Source organism: Furipterus horrens, unplaced genomic scaffold (genome assembly GCF_987537825.1).
Source record: "Furipterus horrens unplaced genomic scaffold, mFurHor1.1.pri manual_scaffold_10, whole genome shotgun sequence".
Classification (NCBI taxonomy): Eukaryota; Metazoa; Chordata; class Mammalia; order Chiroptera; family Furipteridae; genus Furipterus; species Furipterus horrens.
The window spans coordinates 72,399,673-72,412,247 of NW_028327180.1; the positions used below are offsets into that span (position 1 = coordinate 72,399,673).

At 43.2% G+C, this 12,575-nt stretch overlaps 1 pseudogene; it reads left to right on the forward strand.

Annotated features, from left to right (window-relative positions):
- Positions 1-2,954: 2,954 nt before the first annotated feature.
- On the forward strand, positions 2,955-8,300 carry LOC150000616 (eukaryotic initiation factor 4A-I-like; annotated as a pseudogene).
- The last annotated feature ends 4,275 nt before the right edge of the window (positions 8,301-12,575 follow it).

The following is a 12,575-nucleotide window of genomic DNA, read 5'->3' on the forward strand; positions in this document are numbered from 1 at the left end:
AACCTGGCTTTATGCTAAGCAATATATCCAAGAAATCACATATTTAAAGTGCTAGTTTTATTTTATTTTTCTACTGTTCACTAAAACAAATATTTTTAATCATGCTTATCTGTATGACTCCTGAAACCATGCTGAGTACCATAAATATGTGCCACCCTTTGGGAAACACTGGATTGGAGCATCACTTCAGCTCCCAGATATGTCTTCACCCCTATTGCGGAATTCCAATAGTCCCAAAAAGGAAAAGCAATTTCAGACAAATACATATATATGTATATTTCCTAAGACAACAGCAAGCATGACGCTTGAAACAGAAGGGTTGTGTTTTGACTTTTCTCTTCCATCAGTTTCCAGACCCAAATCTGAGCCTGAGGAGTTTAGTGGCCCTGCCCACTGCCCCTCCCTCAGAAGCACCTCAGAGTCCACGAAGGCCTCAGTCCCAAATTACCTGAGGCCTGCACCTGTATCAGGTGGGGGCACTGCCACCGTCCCCTAGGTGTTTCATCCTAAGCAAGGCATCCCGAGGTTAGAGCAGGTCTTTTTGGGTTGGCAGCTCAGGTTCCCTTCACCCCCCACTGCTTCCTGGAACTACTTGGATGACACAGTCCAAGAGACTCATGGGATCCTTGGCTGGGAACTCTCTTCGTGGTAAGAAACTGGCAGGCAACAGAGATGAGAGCTGGGTGCCTCCGCTGGAGAGGGGAAACAGGAGGAGTTTCCTCGGTGAAAGATGGGCAACTGCACAATGAAACAGAAACTAAACAAATCACCTGTTGCATCATCAGGGTTGATCTTCCACCAACTCCAGGATTCTCCAATCTGGCTGACCATCAGAATCATTTGAAGGATTAAAAAAAATAAATGTAAACATGTGGCATATATATACAATAGAATGCTGCTCGCCCATAAGAAAGGATGAAATACTGCCATTTGTGACAGCATGGATGGATATTGAGAGTACCATGCTAAGCAAAATAAGTCAGATGGAAAAAGACAAGAACCATATAATTTCACTCATATGTAGGATATGAAACAGAAAACAACAAATAAAACAAATAAACAAACTCATAGACACAGATACCAGAGGGGGTAAATGAAGAGAGTAAAGGGGGTCAAATATATTGTGACAGGAGGGAACTAGACTGTGAGGGTTGAGCACAAAATGCAATATAGAGAAGATGTATTACAGAATTGTACAGTTGAAGCCTTTATGATGTTATTAACCAATGTCATCCCAATAAATTAACAAATATATCAACTTAAAAATTCCTATAGCCCTGGCCAGTGTGACTCAGTTGGTTGGAATGTTGTCCCCTGAATCGAAAGGTCATGGGTTGGATTCCCAGTCAGGGCACATACCTAGGTTGCCAGTTTGGTTCCCGGTCGGGGTGCATATGGGAGGCAACCAATCAATGTCTCTCCACCTCTCTCTTTCTCCCCCTCCCCCTTCTTCTCTCTCAAACCAATAAATGGTGAGAATATTTTTTAACTTTAAAAATAAATAATAAGAAATTAAAATATCCATATACTATAGTGCAACAATTCTACTCCTTGTTATTTTCCTATGATAAATAAACACGTATCTGTATCAACTATATTCAAATAGCCAAAACAATCTTAAAAGGCCCCTCAGTAGATGAAGAAACAAACTGAGAGATAACCATGTGGTGGAACACTACTCAGTAATAGAAAAGGAGTGAACTGTTATATGATACATGCAACAACATGGATGAATTCAAAAAACAGTATAAGAAGCAAAAGAAACCAGACACAAAATAAGTCCATACTGTGTGATTCCCCTGATATACAGCATTCAAGAACAGGCGAAACTCATCTATGAGGATAGAAATCACAACAGTGGTTGTTTACACAGGATGGAAATTGATTTGACTTTCTGAGGCCATGGAAACATTCTCTAGCTGCACATTTGTCAAAATTCACCTAGGTAGACTCCAGAGATCTGTGCATTGCACTGTACAGAAATTTTACCTCAATTTAAAAAACAAATCTAAAAAATATATCCTCTGGTCCCATTCTATTCCTACCTACTGAATCAGAATCTCCAGCAGTAGAATCTGAAAGTTTGCATTTTAGAAAACTCCCCAGGTGCTGCTGACACAGAGCCAGGCTGGGGAACTTTGGGCTCCTAAGTAAGCTTTGGCTGACTCTCATAGTTCCCCAGATTTGAGAAAATTATAGGGCTGCTGCTAGAAAGAAAGCCCATATAACAGCTATTGCTTATTGAATAGTTACTCTTTTCTCAAATTCTTCCAGTAACCCAGCAAAGCAGGTATTATTTTCTCCATTTTACAGATTAAAAAACAAAAACAAAAAGTGAGATCAAGACACTTGCCCAAATCAGACAGCTGGGAAGTAGCAAAGGTCCTTAGCCCAAGTCTTCTTTACTACAAATACCTCATTCTTTCTACCATCCATTTGTTCATTTCTTGTTAAATTTTTAATTATTGATTTTTAGAAAGAGGAAGGGAGAGAGAGAAACATCGATTTGTTGCTCCACTTATTTATGCATTCATTCCTGTACGTGCCCTGACCGGGGATCAAATCTACCATCCCTAAGCTTGGCCTATCAGGTCAACATTCCAACCAAGTGAGCTACCTGGCCAGGGCCATTGTTTCATTTATTCATTTGTTGGTTCATTAGTTCATGCATTAGGTCATTCACTCATTCAAATAATCAAATACAAATATGAATTGTGTCTTCCCAAGCCAGCCCAGGGAGCTAGGCCCTCTGCTGGGCGTTAAGCCACACCCCCTCCCAGAGAAGACGAGTGATGGGCGAGGGAGATGACATCTGTGAGGCAGCTTTTACCTCTGTTTTGTAGACTTGGGAAAGAAATGGGATTCCAGGCCTCTTCATTTATTTATTTTCAATGTTTTTATCAGTACAGAAGTTGTTGTTGTTTTCCAATTATCATGCCATGAATTGATAGGAAATGGGTTCCAGCAGCTCCGGCGCCTTTCCATTAGTTCTCACACAGTGTGCGTCTCGGGTGGAGCAGGCTGATGCTTCAGTTGCACCCAGGTACCTTTCTCTTTGGCTTCCTTCTTTTTCTGTTCATTTTCCTTCACATGTTTCAGGAAGCTATCTCAACTCTTAGTGTGCTTAATATGCTCAACACGTACACTAATTGTCTTGACAAGAACCTTGCCCTTAACGTGTTTACAACAATGTTCACCGCACGCTGGGTGACATTGTAGACTCCTCCAGTTTTGCCATGGGAACAGTGATGGGGCATTCCTTTATGAACAGTGCCCATTCCCTTCACATCTACAACATCACCTTTCTTGTAGATCCACATGTATGTGGCCAAAGGAACACTCCATGTTTTATAAAAGACCTAGAGCGCATACAGCAGGTGCCTCTCCTCTTTCCCTTCGTGTTAGTCATTTTGGCAAACTACTGGAAGATGGTGGTTCTGGCAGAAAAGCCCAGGCCTCTTTAGATTTTAATTATTCAAGTGGTTTGGGAAAAGGCAGGAGGTTTATGGTTATATAAGCATAACTAAAGGAAGCCTCTGTTGCTTACTTTGGGAATGTTCCAGAAGCTAACACCAACAGCGAGTCATGTTAAAAATGGGTTAAAATCATTACTGGATTATGAATAATTCACAAGGCACCCCGTGTTACCCATTACATTTTGTTCTACATAATTGCTTCCTGGAAATCTGCTCCCAGTGCAGAGAATTGGGAGCATGCATGAAATCGAATATTTCTCCTTGACAAGTAAATTTAAACAAAATTGTGAATTAGTTTCAGTCCACTGCTACCTATCCCCTTTGAGTTGAAGGAACTGGTCCTTTACTCCGGAAAAATAACTAAGCAGGCAAAACAGGGTCTAGTTCCTCTCCATGACAGGAAGCACCCAATGTTCTAAATATTGTGGAGAATTCAGAGCTAGAGGAGGGGTGAGTCAGAAGAGTCAAACCACAAAATGTACTCTGCCTGGTACAATATGAAGATGAGAATGGCCAGGATAATAAGGAAAATCTTTCTTTTTTTAATTGAGATGTAATCTACATACCAAAAATTCATCCCTTTTAATGTATACAAGTCACTTTACCACAGCCCCTGGCAACCATCAGGCTGCCTCTGTCTGCCTTTTACAGACATTTCACATAAAATGGAATCATGCGATATGTTGCCTTTTGTGGCTGGCCCCCTTTCACTTCGTATCATATTTTCGAAGTTCATCCATGGTGTTGCATGAATGAGAACTGCATTCTTTTTTATTGTTGAATAATATTCCATTGTGTGGAGACACCAGATTTTGCTGATTCATTCATCAGTTAATGGGCTGTTTCCCTATTTTGGCTATAACGAATAGTATATCGCTATGAACATTTGTGTATAGGTTGTGTGTGAACATGTTCTCAGTTCTCTAAGGTATATATGCGTATGCCTAGGAGTGGAATTGCTGGGCCATGACGTAACTGTTCAATTTTTTAAAGAAGTGTCAAGCTGTTTTCCACTGTGACTGCTCCATCTTACATTCCCACCAGCAGTGTACCAGGGGTCTGCCCTTTTCTAGCAATATCTTCTTCTATAGCAATGCCCTTGTCAAAATTTGCCTGTTCTATGTATTATTCTCAGCTACTCTATATTATTGTTTTCATGTGTCATCCCTCTGGATAAGACATTCACAATTTAAGAAGAGCTTCCTGGAGATACACTAATACATTATTCAGGGCACTTTCAAATTCAAACTGTCTGAAGCAAAAAGATTTATTTACTTAGGTAACTGGCAAGACAGTGGGGTAGTTTACAGATCTAAGGAGCGGTTAAGGGACAGAAGGCTTCGAGGTGAACCCCTCGCCCTCTCACTCCCCCCCCCCCCCACCTTTCCGAATCTCCCTCTTGCTTCTTGTGTCTTTGGAGCCCTCTGCTCTCACCATGTCCCGTCCCCGTAGCCTCTGCTTAGCCTCATTCCACACTAGGTCTTTCCAAATGCAAGAATGTGGCTGCCAGCAGCTCAGACTGACATCCTCCCAGCCTTGTAGCTTAAACCTAGGGACAGGAACCCTCTCTGTGCCAGCATCAATTATGTCATGCCCATCCCTGGATCAGTCATGTGTCCAGGAAAATGAAGGCCAATGTTTGGCCCACACTGGCTCCCACACCCACATCTGTGGCCAGATCAGAAGAAGGAAATGGATGTACAAGGCAAGGGGGTGGGAGGGCCATGCTGGGCAACTGAACATAATCCCTGTCAAAGACCTTAATTCAAAGGGGAAGCTCTAGCATTAGAGATTTTTGACATCACAATAGACACATAAAAGGATACTGCCCGGCAAGACGACCTGAAATGACCCCATAGCTTCCTTTGAGTCTGGAGCCAGTCCTTCTGGGATAACTAATGGAAGATATGGAGTCTCTGGAAAACCAACAGGCACCTTACAGGTTATAGGACAACACGCATCACTGCAGCACACGTGGAGACCTGGGGGGACAGGGGTGCAGGCCGTGGCCTAACCTGATGACTGCCTCCTTAGTCATTTCACACTGGGTGCAATTTCACTTTTTCCAAATGAGTGGAACTGAGCCTTTTTCAGAAATGGAGAAACAACTTCAGTAATTGAAAGAATTTTTTATTTTACTTCCAGTGGTTTCTAAAATCTGAGAAGGATGCTCAAGGGAGTTTAAATAAACTTCTCAAATAAGGTTAAGCGAACAGCTATTAAAGCCCACACATTAAAAAGAAGAAAATGAGCTGAATCCCCAGATGGCAGAGCTGGACGAGCCTGTGGGACCACCCGGTCCTCCCACCCACTTTACAGACGGGGCGATTGGGGCCTGGAGCGGGCAGGGGCCTGCTGGTCATGCAGATAAGAAGTGGCAGGTAGGGCTGACAGGAAATCCAGATCTCCCAGCGCATGCCCTTTCTTCTTGGCCAGGACTCTTGTCTGCACTCTCCCTTGTAAGCACAAACTTTGATTAAAAAACAAAAAACAAAAACAGCTCCATGTACTGGCTGGGTGGCTCAGTTGGTTGGAGCATCAACCAGTATGCAATAAAAGGCTGCAGGTTTGATTCCTGGTCGGGGTGCATCTGGGAGACAACCAATTGATGTTTCTCTCTTACATTGATCTCTCTCTCTCTCTCTCTCCCCTCCAATTCCTCTTTCTCTCTCCCTAAAAATCAATGGAAACATGTCTTCGGGTGGAGATTAAAATATATATATGGGTCCAGATACATACTAAGGGCATAAGAAAGAGGTGCTTTTGGATGCAAACATTCTCTAGTTTTGATTCACTCCTTGGGCATTGCAGAAACCCAGTCTATGCTTTGAGGAGGATTCTTGCTGAAATCAGCACGGTGCCATAATCTAGCTGTGAGTCACAAACTGCACAGGAAGCATTTTAATGAGGTTTCTGAGTGAGAGAGGAGAGTTCTTAAGGGTGAGGAACAGAAAGAGGTGCAGACATTTTTGCAACAGAAATAAAGAGCTGAAATCAACAGATTCGATTTGAGTACTGATGATATACAACGTTCTGTGGACAGTACAAAGACATTTCAGACACAATCCTCTCCTTGCCCACTTACACTCCCAGGGCATGTTTTAGAGTTGTTTTTTTGTTTTCGTTTTTTGCACTAATTTGGAAGAACATTTTCTACTAAGGATTTAGTTCTTGCCTGTCTTATAAGTTGCAAATATTCTCTCCAGCTTTCATTTATCTTTTAACTGGTTTTTCTCTTCTGAAGTATTTAATTTTCATGCTATCATGTCTATCAATCATTTCTTTTGTGTTGCCTAAGCTTCCATGATTCAATATTCTTCTCTACTTCAATTTTTTTAACCAGAGAAAATAATTTATTATAAAATCATGAACCTTCCCTTAAAAGCTCGAGTTTGCAATAACTTGAACATGACAGAATTGAGAACAGTTGCCCCGGAGTTTCTAAGGATCATGTCTGTGAGTCAGCCAGCATTCTTGGAACGGGTGGGGGTTGGGTCAGGGAATGAAGACGGCATCACGAAAGGCCAGTTCCTGGTGGAAAAAGCTGGCGGTTAGGATTTCTGATGTGCCTCAGTTATCATACTCATACTTGAAACCAACAGATCCAGAGACAATGGCCCAAATGGAATGGACCTGCAGGCACATTGAGAGTAACTGGAATGAGACTGTTGACAGCTTTGACAAGGAACCTCTTGGAGTCCCTCCTCCACAGTACCTATGCTTATGGCTTTGAGAAGCCCTCTGCCACCCAGCAGGGAGACATTCTTCCTTGTGTCAAGGATACAAAGGTAGCCACGGCTTTAGAAGATTACATGGGTGCCTCCCGCCATGCCTTCGTTGGAGGTACAATGTGCGAGCTGAGGTGCAGAAGTTGCAGATACAAGCTCCCCACATCACTGTGGGCACCCCAGGCCATGAGTTTGATATGCTTAACTACAGCTACCTATCTTCCAAATGCATCAAGATATTTGTACTAGGTGAAGCTGATGAAATGTTAAGCTGTGGATTCAAGGACCAGATCCACGACATTCCAGAAGCTCAACAGCAACACCCAGTTAGTCCCGCAGTCAGCTACAAAGCCTTCTGATGTGCTTGCTATGAGGGACCCCCTTTGGATTCTTGTCAGGAAGAGTTGATTCTGGAGGGTATCTGCCAGATCTACATCAATGTGGAACGAGAGGAGTGGAAGCTGGACACACTGTGTGACTTGTATGAAAGAAACCCTCACCATCACCCAGGCACCAAGCAGTCATTGTCGTCAACACTTAAAGAAAGGCTGATTGGTTCACTGAGAAGATAAATGCCCAAGACTTCACTGTCTCTCATGCACGCAGATATGGACCAAAAGGACCAAGGTGGCTCTAGTAGAGGCATTGATGTGCAGCAGTTTCCTTCCTTCCTTCCTTCCTATTTTCCTTCCTTCCTCTCTCCCTAGATTTTATTTATTTTAGAGAGAGGGGAAGGGAGGGAGAAAGAGGGAGAGAAACATCGATCAGTTGCCCCCTGCACATGCTCTGACCAGGAACCAAACCAGCAACCCAAGCACGTGCCCTGACCGGAGTCAAATCAGCAACCTTGTGGGACGATGCCCAACCAACTGAGCCATACTGGTCAGGGCGCAGCAGGTTTCTTTAGTTATCAACTGTGACCTTTCCATCAACAGAAAAAACTCTGTCCACAAATTTGTTCAAGGTGGATGCTTTGGCTATAAGGGTGTGGCTATTAATATGATGACAAAAGACGAGAGTCTTCGAGACATCGAGCGAGACCTTCTACAACACCTCCACTGAGGAGATGCCCCTCAGTGTTGCTGACATCATCTGACAGGGGAGGCCGGCCACCTCACCCCAGCCAGGGTTCAGTCCTTGGGGGGCTGAGGAGGAAGGGGGGGCGGGAGGGAAGGGAGCTGAAGGATGGACAGCCATTGCATCATTTTCTTTTCTCTTTTTCCTTTACATTGTCACTTTTTGAGGTAAAGAAGGAACCGTGAACATTTTAGATACCCTTTTCTTTGGAGTAGGCTCTTGCCCCAGGCACTGTCTCTTCTCCCCAAAACACCAATCCACTTCCCTGACCTGGTCAGCCTCCAAACCCCAAGGCTTTCCCCGCTTCAGCCAAATTCCTCTGAAAATGATCCAAGGGACTCTAATGTCACTCAACCTCATTTACTGGACCAAATCTGGAATCTCTGAGTTAGGTGGCCCAGGGGATTCTCCCCAAGAGGGGGGGAGCAGGGGAGAAAAAGCAGTAGCCATTTTTACATTGTTTTGTAGAGTATTTACTGATTCAGGAAACAAACTCAAAATTCTGGGTAAAATTACTTGGAAACTGAAAAAAAACAGCTGCTCCCATATCCATCCTACTTCAATTTTCATACGAATTTCCTTCTAACACTTTTGTACAATTAAATAGTGAGCTGTCTGGAGTCTATGTTGGTGCACAATGTGAGGTAGGGATCTAAGCTTCTGTTGTTCTGTTGTTGTTTTTCCAAGTGGTTAATCAGTTATCATAATAACTTATTGACTAATAATTCTCTTCACTCCTAGTAATATTTTATAGAGGTGCAGACTGGGAAAATGTACACTGGGTTGTTGTTGTTTCAAAATATGTGCATAAATCCATGACACTTCCCTTTAAAAGGTGGAATGTAATTCCCAACCCCTTGAGTGTCAACTGGACTAAGTTACTTCTAGTGAATGCCCAAGAGTAAGGGGATTGATTAAATTATGGCACATCCATAAAATGGAACATTATGGAGCTTTGAAAAACTCTGCTATAGATGAATAGTCATAATTATGCAAAGACGGTCATGGGAAATTTAGTGTAGTATGATACCATTAGTATACACACTGATAAATATATGGGTTTTATATATATATATCTCAAATGTTAACAGTAGTTGACTTGATGCTGGGTATTTTCATTGTCTTCATTTTGTTTATGTGTATGTCCTACACATCAGCTATGTGGATGTATGTTACCTTGTAAAGAGGAAAAATGGTAAGAATTATTTTCAGTTCAAAACTTGACTGCCACTCTACTAGATGGCTGAAATCAAAAGGACTACAATACCAAGCGCCGGTGAGAATATGGAGCACGCGGGACCCTCAGCCATGGCAGGTGGGAGCATAAATTGTTATAGCCACTTTGGAAACCTGGCTGGGCGGTATTAACAAAGAACATATTCTGCCTCATAACCTAGGGTCATGGTATATACCCAGTTCTTTTCCTGGGTATATACCATAGAAACGAGTGTTTATGTTTATATACCACAAAGTACATTTACAAAAGCTTTCACTGGAACTTAATTAACAAGAGTCCAACTCTGGAAAAAACACCAGTGTTCATCAGCAACAGAATAGGTAAAATAAATTGTTACCACAGAATACCACTGAGCAGTGAAAAAGAACAAATGACTACAACATGCTGCAACATGGATGAATTTCACAGATTTAATGTTGAATGGAAAAAAAGTCTGATACTAAAAAGCACATACTATATTATTCCATTTACATGAACGTCAAGAAGAGGCCAAGTGAACCTATGATGACAGAGATCAGAATCAGGGTTACCTTTAGGGATGCTATTAATGGGAAAGGACCACGAAGGAGCCCTCCCGGTGCTGTGAATATTCTATACCTGCATTGTGCAAAAGAAATATAATGCAAGCTGTACATGTAATTAAAAATTTCCTAATAGTCATTTAAAAAGCTATAATGAAACAGCAATATATCCAAAATATATGGCTATTCAATCACTATTTTAAAATTATCAATGATGTATGTTTCTTTTTATCTTTTGTACTAAGTTGTCAAGCCTGTATTGCACACATGGGGCGTATCTCAGTCCCAGCTAGCCACATCGCAATTGCTCAACAGCCACACGGCGGCTGGAAGCTACTGTATTGAACAGTACAGGACTGTATCTTGGTCCAAGTAGATGTATACTTATGTAAAAATTAATCAAGCTGTACATTTAAGACATAAAAGTTATAAAAGACATAAAATTTTTAAAAAACAAACCTTTTTAAGAAGAGGGTTAGGAGCCATATTAAGCAAAGAAAAGCAGCCTGTGGCTTTTCAGCTCAGCTGACCAACTCTCTATGGAGCAGGAGACACTGTTCAGAGTCCCAAGGTCATCCGCCAAGTCAGCTGACTTGCCAGCACTACAGTCTCCCCCTGGGTGTGGCAGAGCAGGGTGCGACCAGCTCCACGAAAAGCAGAAAGAGCAGGAACTAGGAGAGAACATGCAAGTGCTAATAGAGTGTGGAGTGATTCTAAATGTTCAAACACAGCACCTCCCAACTGCGTTTGCCCCGAGTGAAGAGAATGCTCTGGGACTCGTGCAGCAGAGAGGCACGAGAGATTCCAACCCACTACCAAGAAGGTCCTTGTGGCCACAGCTGACCTTTGTTCCACTCAAGCCTGATGATCCACTTCCATTGATGTACTCTGAGCCCCATAATTTAAGCCAGCCTTTGTTCCGAAGGTGGGGTGGGGTACATAAACCTGATGACTTCAGTAGTATGCCAGTATGTCTTCCTCAGAGAAACATGTATCTAAGTCCTTTGCTAGTTTTTGAGTTTGAGTGGGTTTTGTTGTCAAGTTGTAGCAAGGTGTTTTACATGCATTGTGATTCCTTTCTTCCCACCATGCCCCTGGAGCCTCCTCTTAATTTCCCAGCCGCACAGACTCAGGTCCAGCCTGCTCTGCCGGCATCACTGAGGCAGACCAGACTGATAAATGAAACCTGCCACAGTAGCTAGGGACAAGAAATAAACAAATCCAGAAAGGAGGGAGGGGAAGGTCAGCCAAAAGGACAAACAAACAGGCAGTAATTCTCTCAATCCAGACCATGCTAAATTAGGTACAAAATCTCAGTGCCTCAAATCCAAAGATGAAGGGATTCATATGAATTTCATCACTGACTTCACAAGGGGAATGGTCTTTGCACATTCCAGGAGCACCCTCCCCGCCTCCCCCACAATGGAACAGCAGCACCCAAGGTCCGAAGAAAGAAGAATAGTGAGGGGTGTGGAAAGATGTTAGGTCCTGAGCAAGCGGCCTCTGGGAGCAGAACCATGTCTGGGGCTGGGGTGAAGCAGGAAGAGTGATTTCTTCCCTATCACACTCTCCGGGTTTGGAGTCTCAGCACAACAGTGTAATAAGTAAGATGGTGCTAATAAGTCAAGTGCATCCAGGATGAAAAGTCATGCAGGGAATAAATGTGAGAACAAACTCAGGAAGCCCCCCTCCCTAAAAGGCAGCCCTCCACCAGGCATTTTTAAACAGTCTTTGTCCCCTGACAGTGACTCCAGCCCTGCCCGAGGCTCCTTCCCATGATATTAGAATAAGACTATAGCTCTTCACCACGAAACATGGTAAATGCAGGTTCATGGGCACCATCTCCAGAGATATGGCTTCAGTGGGACTGGTGTGGGGGCCAGGAACCTGCATTTTGACCCAGCTGCCCACGATGCCAGTGATGCCAAGGCTGGAGCCCACACTCTGAGCCCCTCTGGCTGGCTACTCTCAGTGGCAGAGACTCCCCTGGGATTTCCCGTCTATGGGACAGCTGCCATAGTCTCCGGTCCCCTCCTTTCCCTGAGTCCCTCCCCAAATTCCTGAGTTTATGGACAGAAAAGTTGGGGGGGGGGGGGGCTGACTTATTTATCCCATGATAACAGGATTATTCCCTTCCCAAAAGAATTTGCTGAGAGATGCCTTTATTTTTTTAGGTGCTGGCCTTCGTGTGTTTGTTTGCCTCATTAAGAGCGTGTGGGAGAAGTCTGGCAGATGGCATTCAGGGGAGCGATGGAGAGTGTTTTAGAGCCATTGGCAAACTGAACAGCACTGAGCAATGAAGATGAAATGAGACGCGGAAGCTCAAGTTACAGAGAGAATAGGATTTGATTTACATTCTGTTCAAGAACACTCCCATTTGTAACTGCAATAATAATGACTCATGGGCCCTGTGCTAAGCACTTTCTCCCTTAATTCATTAAAAATATATTTACATAGGAACAAGTACATAGATAAACAAGCACAAAACTATAATCAGAGGCTGCATTTACAGATGGTGGCAGGTCAGTCAAACAGT